General features: G+C 37.6%; 1 protein-coding gene across 1 annotated transcript in view; it reads right to left on the bottom strand.

The window, feature by feature from the left end:
* Window positions 1-12,203, bottom strand: part of LOC108438074 (potassium voltage-gated channel subfamily A member 2) — a 37,265-nt gene that overhangs the window by 16,198 nt on the left and 8,864 nt on the right. Inside the window, exon 2 of the mRNA XM_017715618.2 lies at window positions 5,631-5,633. The gene's annotated coding sequence lies outside the window, so the exon portion shown is untranslated. The remainder of the gene's footprint in view (window positions 1-5,630; window positions 5,634-12,203) is intronic.

Raw genomic sequence — 12,203 nt, 5'->3', positions numbered from 1 at the left:
TTCAGCTTGCAGCAGTTTAGACCCACCCATCCAACCTGCAGCAGTTTAGACTCACCTATTCAACCTGCAGTTGGTTAGACCCACTCATTCAGCCTACAGCAGTTTAGCCCCACCCATTCAACCTGCAGCAGTTTAGACCCACCCATTCAACCTGCAGCAGTTTAGACCCACCCATTCAACCTGCAGCAGTTTAGACCCACCCATCCAACCTGCAGCAGTTTAGACCCACCCATTCAACCTGCAGCAGTTTAGACCCACCCATTCAACCTGCAGCAGTTTAGACCCACCCATCCAACCTGCAGCAGTTTAGACTCACCTATTCAACCTGCAGTTGGTTAGACCCACTCATTCAGCCTACAGCAGTTTAGCTCCACCCATTTAAAACTACAGCAGTTTAGCCTTGCCCATTCATCTTATAGCACTTTTGCCCCACCCGTTCAGTCTACAGCAGTTTAGACCCACCAATTCAGCCTACAGCAGTGTAGTCCTGCCCAGTGTTTCAGCCTGTACATCTTTTTAAACAAGGGACAATATAATTAATTTTAAAAAATGCAAAAAAATGTTACCACACAATCATTTGTCCGTCCACCAGCATCTCAATCTCTTCACACATCTAACAAACAGGGTTTTTCTGAGGAGCTCTGCTTCTTATTTATGAGGTAAGCAGGTCATTATGATGAGTGCACACAGCTGCACTGCATTAGTCTGGCTTTATTACAGCTGCTGAAATCAGGACTTTCTCTGATCGTCCGGATAGTAACAGAATGACATCAGGAAACAGGAACTACACTGGAGGAAAACATTGGGACAGGGATACAGTCTCACTCCCAGCTCTAAAATGCAGGGGTGTGGATAAAATAAGCTCAACCCACAGACTAAAACTGGGTGTTTCAGTATTTTTTGTATAAAGCTTTTTATTTAAACACAAGTTAAACCAAAATATTAAACTTCACATTAAAAGACATAAAAGATCTTAGAAATTGAAAAAATGTAAATTTATGATGATTTATGGTTTGGGACAGACCCCTCCCAACAGCAAGTACCTTATAAATTATGATTTTTTAAAAATATACACTATATTTCCAAAAGTATTCGGTCATCTGCCTTCACATGCATATAAATTTGAGTGACATCCCATTCTTAATCCATAGGGTTAAATATGATGTCAGCCCACCCTTAGAAGCTATAACAGCTTCAACTCTTCTGGGAAGGCTTTCCACAAGGGTTAGGAGTGTGTTTATGGGAATTTTTGACCATTCTTCCAGAAGAGCATTTGTGAGGTCAGACACTGATGTTGGCTTACAGTCTATGCTCTGTTTCATCCCAAAGGTGTTCTGTTGGGTAGAGGTCAGGACTCTGTGCAGGCCAGTCAAGTTCTTCCACAACAAACTCAGTCATCCATGTCTTCATGTACCTTGCTTTGTGGGCTGGTGTGCAGTCATGTTGGAACAGGAAGGGGCCATCCCCAAACTGTTCCTACAAAGTTGAGAGCATGAAATTGTCCAAAATCTCTTGGTGCTGATGCATTAAGAGTTCCTTTCACTGGAACTAAGGGGCCGAGCCCAACTCCTGAAAAACAACCCCACACCATAACCCCCCCCTACACCAAACTTTACACTTGGCACAATGCAGTCAGACAAGTACCGTTCTCTTGGCAACCGCCAAACCCAGAGTCATCCATTGGATTGTCACACGGAGAAGTGTGATTCGTCACTCCAGAGAACCTGTCTCCACTGCTCTAGAGTCCAGTGGTGGCGCTTTACACCACTGCATTCAATTTGCACTGCGCTTGGTGATGTAAGGCTTGGCTACAGCTGCTCGGCCATGGAAACCAATTCCATGAAGCTCTCTTTGCACTGTTCTTGAGCTAATCTGAAGGCCACATGAAGTTTGGAGGTCTGTAGCGATTGACTCTGCAGAAAGTTAGTGACCTCTGTGCACTATGCACCTCAGCATCTGCTGACTCCGCTCTGTCATTTTACGTGGCCTTGATTCCCAATCACTTCTACTTTGTTATAATACCACTGTCAGTTGACTGTGGAATATTTAGCAGTGAGGAAATTTCATGACTGGACTTGTTACACAGGTGATGTCCTGTCATGGTACCATGGAAGTGATTGGAACAGCTGAATTTAATGACTTGGATGGATGAGCGAATACTATTACCTGTACTACACCTATTTCACAAACCACCTGAAAAAGCAGACTGCCTTCATCTCTAGTTTTAAAATTAATTAATAATACAATGTACTATAATAATGGCAATTATAATTTATAAGAGTAATACAATGGTAATTGTTTACAATTATAATTATTGCTAAATATTAATATGTATTGAATTAATTCATATTAAAATTAATTCATATTACAATTGTAAAATGCATGATGAATGAATGCAGTTATATTATATTTGATATTAGTGTTTTTAATAAATACAGCAATAACACATAACAAAAGGCATTCTTTTTGCTGAAGTATTATTTATTTCTTGTAGAAATTATGGGCACATTTGAACCATGTAAACTGTATGTCCAAGAACCAGCCAAGAACCATTTAGGAAACCTAATTTTTTTTGTATGTGCTCCAGGCTGTGTGTGCATGAGGTTATGTTCTGTATGCAGTCTGAATGGTCATTGATTTTGAATGAGATTTCAGCTCCTATTTTCTCCATCAGTGGAAAAATCCATAAAAGTCCAGATTAAGCTCCATCCCCACTGCTGCTGCTGTTTTTTTTGTTTTGTTTTTGGTAAGGATGAGTGACTTTGATAGTAACACTCCATCAAAGTTCTGCTCACATTGGAGTTACTGTAAAAAAGAAGATACTTTTCTGCATAATTTAATGATTAAGATGTAAAGAGAGTCATTCAGAGTGGTTTGGTGTGAGACACTGTTCTGGGGTCAGAATTGTTCACCTTGGTGGTGATAGGAACAAGACAGTAGTGCGTCCTGCTATGATGTATGGTTTGGAGACTGTGGCTCTGTCTAAAAGACAGGAGGCTGAGCTGGAGGTGGCGGAGATGAAGATGCTGAGATTTTCATTGGGAGTGACAAGGATGGACAAGATTAGAAATGAGCAGATCAGAGGGACAGTGAAGGTGGAGCAGTTTGGAGATAAAGCCAGAGAGGCCAGGTTGAGATGGTTTGGACATGTGTTGAGGAGGAATAGTGGATATATTGGGCAAAGAATGTTGGAGATGGAGCTGCCGGGTAAAAGGAGAAGAGGTAGACCTCAGAGAAGGTTTATGGATGTAGTGAAGGTGGACATGGAGATGGTTGGTGTAAAAGTACAGGAGGCAGTAGATAGGGCAAGATGGAGGCAGATGATCCACTGTGGCGACCCCTAAAGGGAGCAGCTGAAAGAAGAAGAAGAAAAAGAAGAAGAGGTGGTGATAGGAACCAGACATCCTCCTCAAAAAGCTCCCTCACAGAAAGTTACTACATGAAATGGTTGTGAATACACTGCCTGATGTCTGAGACATTGTTTTATGATAGTTTTGAGAAGATTTTAGCCTTAAACTCCATCATGGTAGAGGGACCATAATATCCAGGGTGTTATGAGACTAAAGAGTTCCCAAAGAAGATATTATTTCTGGTTTTCCACTATTTTCCAATCATCAACATTCCATATAAAACTCAGAAGTCATGGCGACTCCTGGTTCCCATCACTACCACCGTAAGGAAAACAACCATTTCACTCCAAACCGCTTTGAATCACTCTGCTTACATCTCACAGGCTAAGTTATAGAGAAATTCTGGAAAATTGAAATAATTCTTCCCTAAATATCAATCTGACACTAAAGGAATAGCATTTGAAGATTTGAGCTACAAGGCTAATGTAGCTAACAAGTAATAAACACTTTTAGACCACCAATTAGCATTGTGCTAACTGTAAGTGATGACTGACAGCATATGACATACTGCTATCTATGTGCTTCAGTCCATGTTTAAGATAACAGCCCAGACAGACCACTGTCAGTCCACTGATGGCAAAGCTGGCGGCCCACTGATGGTTTGCTTAGTATTTTCTATGCAACCCTCCTTTGGTTAAGCAGAGTATTACACAAAATGCCATGTCACTGCTGATTTTGTCCTCATAGTCCAATTTACACATTTTCCTTAATTTCTTTCTTTACCCATATGGACAAAAATATATTCCAAATTTATTTATCAAATATATTTTTGCAATGCATGATAATGGTCAAAAATAGTTAGAGATATAACTAAATATACATGAACCAAATGAGCCGCACTGACCTCTGTGATCTGCATTATACTTTACATTAATGTGTATGTAAGTAAGTATGCAGTAAGACACTCACAGACAATGTATTTCAAATCAAGATGTCAAATCATAACTGCATTTTCACAGTGTATCAATACCTACAGCACTCACATTTGTTATGTTAAAGGTTCGTTTATTAATATTTAAAATGAAGATACTGGAATACAAATTCTTTTCAAAAGAAATTTCAATCATTATCATTTATTTACCAAAATCAAAGGCTTTTTGAGGAGAACTAGTTAGACCTTGAATGCAGTACAATAATCTGGGTGGTCAGAGGGTGGACCGACATATACTCTGAGAGTGAGTCATATAGTATAAGACACCAATAATCAAGTCTATTAGAGATACTGAATGACTCCACATGTTGAGGACAGTATGTGATGATTTAAGAATGAAGCTAGCACTATGCTAACTGGTGCTGTATAAGCATCCATTGCTTGTTAGCTACAGGTCTTCCAGGTGGTTGATAGGACCCCAATTTTCTCTGTAGCTTTTATTTTTTGGAAATTCCTGTTTTTTTTATTTTGTCTTAACAAACATGTCCTGAGAAATCAATAACTTTGCCATTTTGGGTAATTAGGGTCATTAAGGGTGAGCTCTGACTTTTACACAGTACTATATACTGATCATGCATAACACTATGACCACTTACTATAAAGGTGCACTTTGTACTTCTACAATTACAGACTGTAGTCCATCTGTTTCTTTGATACTTTGTTAGCCCCCTTTTAATCTGTTCTTCAGTGGTCAGAACGACCATAAGACACAGAACAGGTATTATTTGGGTGGTGGATCATTCTCAGCACTGCAGTAACAATGACGAGGTGGTGGTGTGTTAGTGTGTGTTGTGCTGGTACACTGTGGGATTTTGTGGATGTGGATGGATGGATGGATGGATGGAAGTTTGTCAGTCTTTGAGGCACCTGGTGCTTGATATTTGCCTAAGAGGCCTCCCTTTTTCATTGTCTTCAGCCCGGGAGACCTATTTTAATAATCAGCAGCAGAGGTTTTTAAGATATGTTAAAAGTTGTGTAACTATATAATGTAGAGCAGGATTACCCAACTCTGATGTTGAAAAGCCAAAGTCTAACATAGTTTGCTAATTAATTTGTTCAAACACACCTAACTCAACTCATCAGTTAGCCTTCAATTGTCAGGTTTTATATGTCTGATAAGGCAGAAAATCAATTAAAAAGTTGGACAACTCAGTTTAGCAGTAACTAAAGCATAATTACCTTGTGAAAACTGTGTAAGCAAAACAAAAATTGACATTCAATTTATTGTTGAAGCTAGCCAATGTTAGCTGGCAAAATATACCTCAATGGCAAGCTAACTAGCTAAATACCAGCTGGGTATGCAAGTGTTATTTAAATATGACATACTTTCTTTACCAAAAAAATAAATAAATATCAAGATCTTTACTTTGTTATTTAGAGAGCTTCATAAATGACTGAATTGATTTAAACCTGACTACCGAGCTCAAAGATCCTCCACAGTAGTCGAGAGTGTTGTCAATAACGTAAATATTATGCTAATTAGCTGTTGTGCAAGGTTGGCTCAGAGCTAAATGGGATCGATTAATTTTGCTGCCTTGTGCGAAGTGCTGCCTTCCAGGCCTTGCTCAAGTAAAAAAGTCCCTTGTGCTGAGGTGTGCGAATAAAACAATTGTGGTCATGACTTAGCAAGGTGTGAGAACAAGATAACTAAGTCATAGCAACAACTTAAGGTGTGGGAATGAGATAATTAAGGTTGATATTTAGTAATGTATGGAAACAAGATGAAAGCAACATACTCAAGTCATAGCCACAAATTAGTAAGATGTGGGAATGAGATAAATACGTCATGGCCACAAATTGATAAGATGCGGGAATAAGTCACAGCCACAACTTAGTAAGGTGTGGGAACAAGATAATTAAGCTGTAGTTGAGACGAAACACTTAGGGCCACAACTTGGTAAGGTGTGGGAACCGGATAGTTAACTCATAGCCATGAATTAGTAAGATATGGAAATGAGATATTGACTTCATTGTCACAACAGAGTTAAGCATGAGAATGAGATAGTTAAGTTGTGGTCATGACTTAGCAAGGCATGAAAACAGGACAATTAAATCATAGGCACAAATTATTGTGGGAATGAGATTATGTTGTGGCCACAACTTAGCAAGGCATAGGAACAAGACTAGGCTTGGGAACAAAAAATACTTTACTGTTATTACTGTGCTTTAACTCTAGATATTACTTCTATTAGAAGACATTCTAGATGTTAATCTTATCAGAACTTCATTCTTGATGTTCTACAGCGTTCTCGGTCACTTTAGAATCTCTGTTTACCATTCTGGACACATTCTAACATTTCTATTTACAGCGTCACACTGATTATCTGAAACTTTTTCTTTTTCAGGACAAACGTGTTGATTTTTCTGTAATCAATATTGTTTTTATATGGTTGTAAACAGGTTACATTGTGGAGTTGTCAGTGGAAGTTTAGTTCAGGGTGCAGTGAAACATTAAGCTTTTTGAGAGCAGAAGTATTTTAACCCACAGAGAAACATCAACATACACACTGACGACTACCTTTAATATTTAATACTCAGAGGGAGAGAGAGACAGAGAGAGAGAGAGAAAGAGAGAGAGAGAGTAAGAGAGAAAGGGGCAGAGAAGGGAACAGAGGCGCTAGAAGGGGAGAGAGAAGAGAAAAAGGAATGAAAGAAGGGAGTGAGAGAGACAAAATGGAGAGAGAGAAGGGGAGAGAGGAAGAAAAATAAAAGATGAAGAGAGGAGAAAGAGAAGGGGTGGGGATAGAGAGCAAGGGAAAAACAGAGAAAGGGAGAGAAGAGAGAAGGAGAGAAATGAAGAGAAAGACAATGGAGAAAGATGAGAGGAGAGAGGAGAAACAGACAGAAGAGAAAAGGAATGGCGAGAGATAGAGAGAGAGGGAAAATCAGAGACAGAGAGAGAGCAAGAGGGGGGCTCCATCTGGTCACCCAGTATGATGTCACTTCCTGTCAATGCTCTTTCCCCAGTGGTGAGAAACGGTGGTTCAGGTCCATCTGCACCGCAACATGGTTGCCATGGAAACAGACGTCACGACCATCATCCGTCAGGGTCATAAAGAAGCTCTTCTGCTGCCTTTCATCCTCCACTGCGCACTCGCTAACGCTCAGAGCTCGGCCTGAGACCTGAACTCTAAAGAGATAATCTGAGTAAAAATCAATAGCCCCCCCACCCCCCACCCCAACCCAGACCCTCACCCCCACGCCTTTACTCCAATTGTAGTCAATCAGGACATGTTTGGTGTCTAAGGTTTGCTTCTTGAGCTTTAACACAGGAGCTATGAGGCTAATGTAGCTAACAAGTAATGGAAGCCTCAAGCTGTACCCTTAGAAAAGTGGTTCTTCAAGGGTTCTTTACTAAAGTCAAGGGTTCTATTGTAGAACCATAGCAACTGAAAAGAGCTCTTGAGTGTTTAAATAGTTGGTCTCCACACTCTTAAAAAAAGACAGTTCTTCAAAGGTTTTAATAAAGACAATGGTTCTCTATAGAATCATGAACTCTAAAGAGGGATTTGCATGCTTAAATGCTGGTTTGCATGGTGCCTTGGTTCTTATGACTGATGTGTTGTATATGGTTTTTATATTGAATCTTTTTAAAAAACAGCATATAGCAGCAAAAAGGGTTCTGCTATTGTTAGAATGTCAAGCTTAAAATGAAAGAAAAATTTCACCATTCAAGCCTACAAAAAGTTTTTGAATGTTCATGGTTTGCATTGGTTTGCATGGTTAGATGGTTCTTGTCTATGAGTGGGAATCTGTTCTATATAGTCCTAAATATTTATTTATAGCACCAGAAAGGTTCCACTCTTGTTGGAACAATAAATTACTGTTTGGTACTATAAAGAATCTTTTTATGCCCCATAGTGGGGTTTCATATGTGCCAGAACAAGCCAGACCCATCACCATGTTCACTTCCACATCCACATTCACATCTGTAGAGCTGCATCAAGAAAAAGCTCAATAATATTTTTATCAAACAACAACACACAACATGTACTGTGCAAAAGTCTGAGCCCATCATTACTGACCCTAATTGACCCTTAAAGGTCAAAATGGCAAAGTTATTAATTTTTCAGGACATGCTTGTTAAGTCAAAGTGGAAAAAACAGGAGTTTCCAAATTGGAGTAAATTTAGGCAAAAAAAAAAGCTGCAGAGAAAACTGGACTCCTAACAATCATCTGGAAGACCTGTAGCTATCAAGTAATGGGTGCTAATACCCCACCAATTAGCATGGTGCTAGCTGCGTGCCTAAATCATGACACACAATCAAAGCATGTAGAGATGTTTGTTTCTGGCGCTGTGTGACTCACTATTATCTATGAACATAGATAAAAGTATGTTAGCATAAAGCAAAAACAGTCTGAATTATTATATACTTTAGCCCCCACACAATTACGTAACTGACTGCTTTCTAATCCAAAAAATTGCAGACACACCTACAGAGTTCAGTCTTAGAAGCTGGTTGATCATTTTCTTAAGTAATCAAACACATTCAGTGATGCTGAAGTCTGGATACTGGGGTGGTCAGTCCATTGTTCAGCTTCTTTGTTTGATGTGTCCGTCTCCTTTTCTCAGTGAGGTTCTTTTTGACAGCAACACATCCTTTCAGACCCATAGTGCTGAGTCGTCTTCTCACAGTGGAAGGATTGACAGAAACACCTGTGGATGTTTTCAGATCTGAAGAAGCAGCTTGATTTTCTCTCCTCTCTAAGATGAAAGCTTGAAGTGCTGTTTATCTGATGGGGATGGTTTTGGGTTATTCCAGGTGGTTGTTAGGAGTCAGGTTTTGAACTTCTATATTTGAAACTCCTTTTTTTCCACTTTGACTTGTTCCATCATTATGCAAGTGTATTTTCATCTGTCTAATCTCCTCATTGATATCTCTTGAAAAATCACTAACTTGTACTTTACAGCCGTTTTGACCTTTAAGGGTTAATTATGGTTAATAATAGTGGACTCTGACTTTTACACTGCACTGTATGTTGCATGTAGGAAATGTTTATTGAGCTTTGTCTTAATGCAGCTCTACAGGTGTGAATGTGAATGTGGGTGTTACCGTAGTGCTGGATCTGGCTTGTTCTGGCACATAGTAAGCTCAGCTTTTTGTTTTTTAAAGTAACAAACAGTCGTGGAACTATTGCTTCAACAATAGTGAAACCTTTTTTGGTGCTATATAGAATTATTTAGGACCATGTAGAACAGATTTTTCATCCTTATACTCTTAAAAAAGATCCTGGGGTTTTTCAGTAAAAACAATCATCCTAAATAGAACCATGAACACTCACAAAACCATTTGCAGTGTTAAATGGTGAAATGATTCTTTAGATTGATGGCATATGTGTTGTATATGGTTTTATATTGCACCAAAAAGGGTTCTGGGTTTTCAAAAAGAGTCTATATAGAACCATATACTCCATCAATTTGAAGAACAATTTCACCATGTAAAGATCCATTTAAACAAATGATTCTTAGAGTGTTCTTAGAGGCTCTATAGAGAACCATTGTCTTTACTATAGAACCTTTGATGAATTGTCTTGTTTAAGATCATAGAGCAGAACTATTTAAACCCTCAAGGGGCTCTTTTGAGTTGTTAACTCTTGGCTTTAGTAGGAACCTTTGAAGAACTACTTTTTTTAAGGTGCAAGTATAAGCTTCCATTGCATGTTAGCTACATTAGCCTTGTAGCTCCAGCACTAAAGCTAAAGAAGCAAACTTTAGACACCAAACACGTCTCTGCTTATCTATGACTTTAAAGGTGTGTAAGTTCAGTTTTCTGCTGAACTCTTGGTTTACTGTCCTGAGTGTGTGTTCTTTGGTCTAAACACACCTGATTTTTCTGCTGGCGCCAGCAGTAATGATCAGTCACCATCGTGTTCCAGAGCAGCCCTGAGTGCAATGCTGGCACTTTGTTTTTGCATTTACATGAGAAATGCACACATGTAAGGTAAATTTTATCAGTTATAGCATCTTACTGTTGACCTCCAGAAAGCAAACCATACATACAGAAGACCATTCCTGCCAGACAGAGCAGATTAAAGCAAAAAAAATTTTTTGGGAGCAATATGTCAAACTAGTGACTTAGTATCTTAAAATAATGGCGTATTTTCACGAAATACTGGCATTTTTCATATTGGCATATTATCTGAAAATAGTGGCTACTTTTCTGAACATAGTGACATGTTATCTCAAAATTGTGACATTTTCTCAAAACATTGGCCTATTACACAAAAATAATAACATTTTCTCAAAATACAAAATTATCTCAAATAATGGCTTAATTAGTTAGAATATTGATTTAATTAAGTAATGACAATTTCTAAAAAAAACATAGCTTATGTTCTTAATATATTGACTTATTATCTCAAAATAATGGTTTATTTTCCTAAAATATTGATTTATTGATGTAATGACAGTTTCTCAAAAAACAGCTTATAGCCTTAAAATATTGACTTATGATCTCAAAATAATGACTTATTTTCCTAAAATACTTACTGGTTCTAAAAAGGGCTATATTTTATTTAGAGTTGGAATAAAGCTGGAAATTATTGACTCATTATCTGTAAATGATGACATTTTTTAAATATTCTTAAATACATTTTCTTAAATACATATTCTTAAAATATAGATTTTTAAAATATTGACAAAGTTATTAAATAAAAAAATGGTGTGAAGATTCATTATTATAAGACATTAAGTCATCATATTTACATGGAAAGAAATTATGATAACTTAGTCAATACTTTGAGAAATTAAGACAATAATTTGCCACATATACTGTATAAAACAAAGAAAAACACAAAAAACAACAGTGAACTTTTCTCCTCTACCTGGCAGTAATTGATTTCCACAGAAAGTGATATGATATTACGTGTTATTTTCTTCATGGTGCTGTTTCAGTGTATATTTTGAGCTGGACAGCAGCATTTATGCAGGACATTTATATCGATGACTCTGTGTTCCAGCCTGTGACTTTGAATTGACCGATTTTCATTAAAAAAAGAGAAATACAGAGTGAGCTGCAGCAAACGCTCTCTCTCTCTCTGTTCAGGCCTGTGCTTGGCTTTTCTCTCTCTTAAAGAGCACACTGCAGTCCACCTGAAGGTCAGCAGAAGCAGGTCACTGCAGATAAACCCAGCTCTGCTGTAACATTCGTCATTAAAAGCTTGCCGTACTTTGACTATTGTCAAAGCCTTTTTGGATCAAGTTGATCAAAGCTTAAAACCAGTTGTAGTCAAACAGTGTCCTGTTGACTTTCACACATAAAATAGTTCAGGTTAAAGGGAATTTGAAGCAAAAGTTTAGTGGAATAAAAAAAAACAATTTTGCACAGTCTATATAGAACGATAAACATTAAATATCAATTTCAATGCTTTGGTTTTTGAATAGTGAAATGTGATGTGAAGTGTGTTGCGTAGCACCAAAAGGGCTCTGTTTTGGGTTATTGTGGGAACCATTTTACCAAAGAACTCTTTATGCCTGTATATATATATATATATATTTGCTGGGAAAAGTGTTCATATTATAATAAACAAAATGCATGGAATATTAATTAATAATGATTATATATATATATATATATATATATATATATATATATATATATATATATATATATATATAATGTTAGTGTGTTTGTTTAACCATTTTCAAACCTCTCCTCAAGGAAGCCCAGTATTATATGTAGTTAAAAAGCAACTCCTGGTTTGATATATATATATATATATATATATATATATATATATATATATATATACAGTGCTGTGCGAAAGTCTTAGGCCCCCAAGTCACATTTTCAAAATGTATTTATTTGTGTAATATGTGTTTATTTGCTGAGAAAAGTGTTAATATATAAAGCACCGGTGTT

The sequence above is a fragment of the Pygocentrus nattereri genome, chromosome 9 (assembly GCF_015220715.1).
Source record: "Pygocentrus nattereri isolate fPygNat1 chromosome 9, fPygNat1.pri, whole genome shotgun sequence".
Classification (NCBI taxonomy): Eukaryota; Metazoa; Chordata; class Actinopteri; order Characiformes; family Serrasalmidae; genus Pygocentrus; species Pygocentrus nattereri.
The sequence above is the reverse complement of the archived record's forward strand: the minus strand, read 5'-3'. Positions and strand labels throughout refer to the sequence as shown.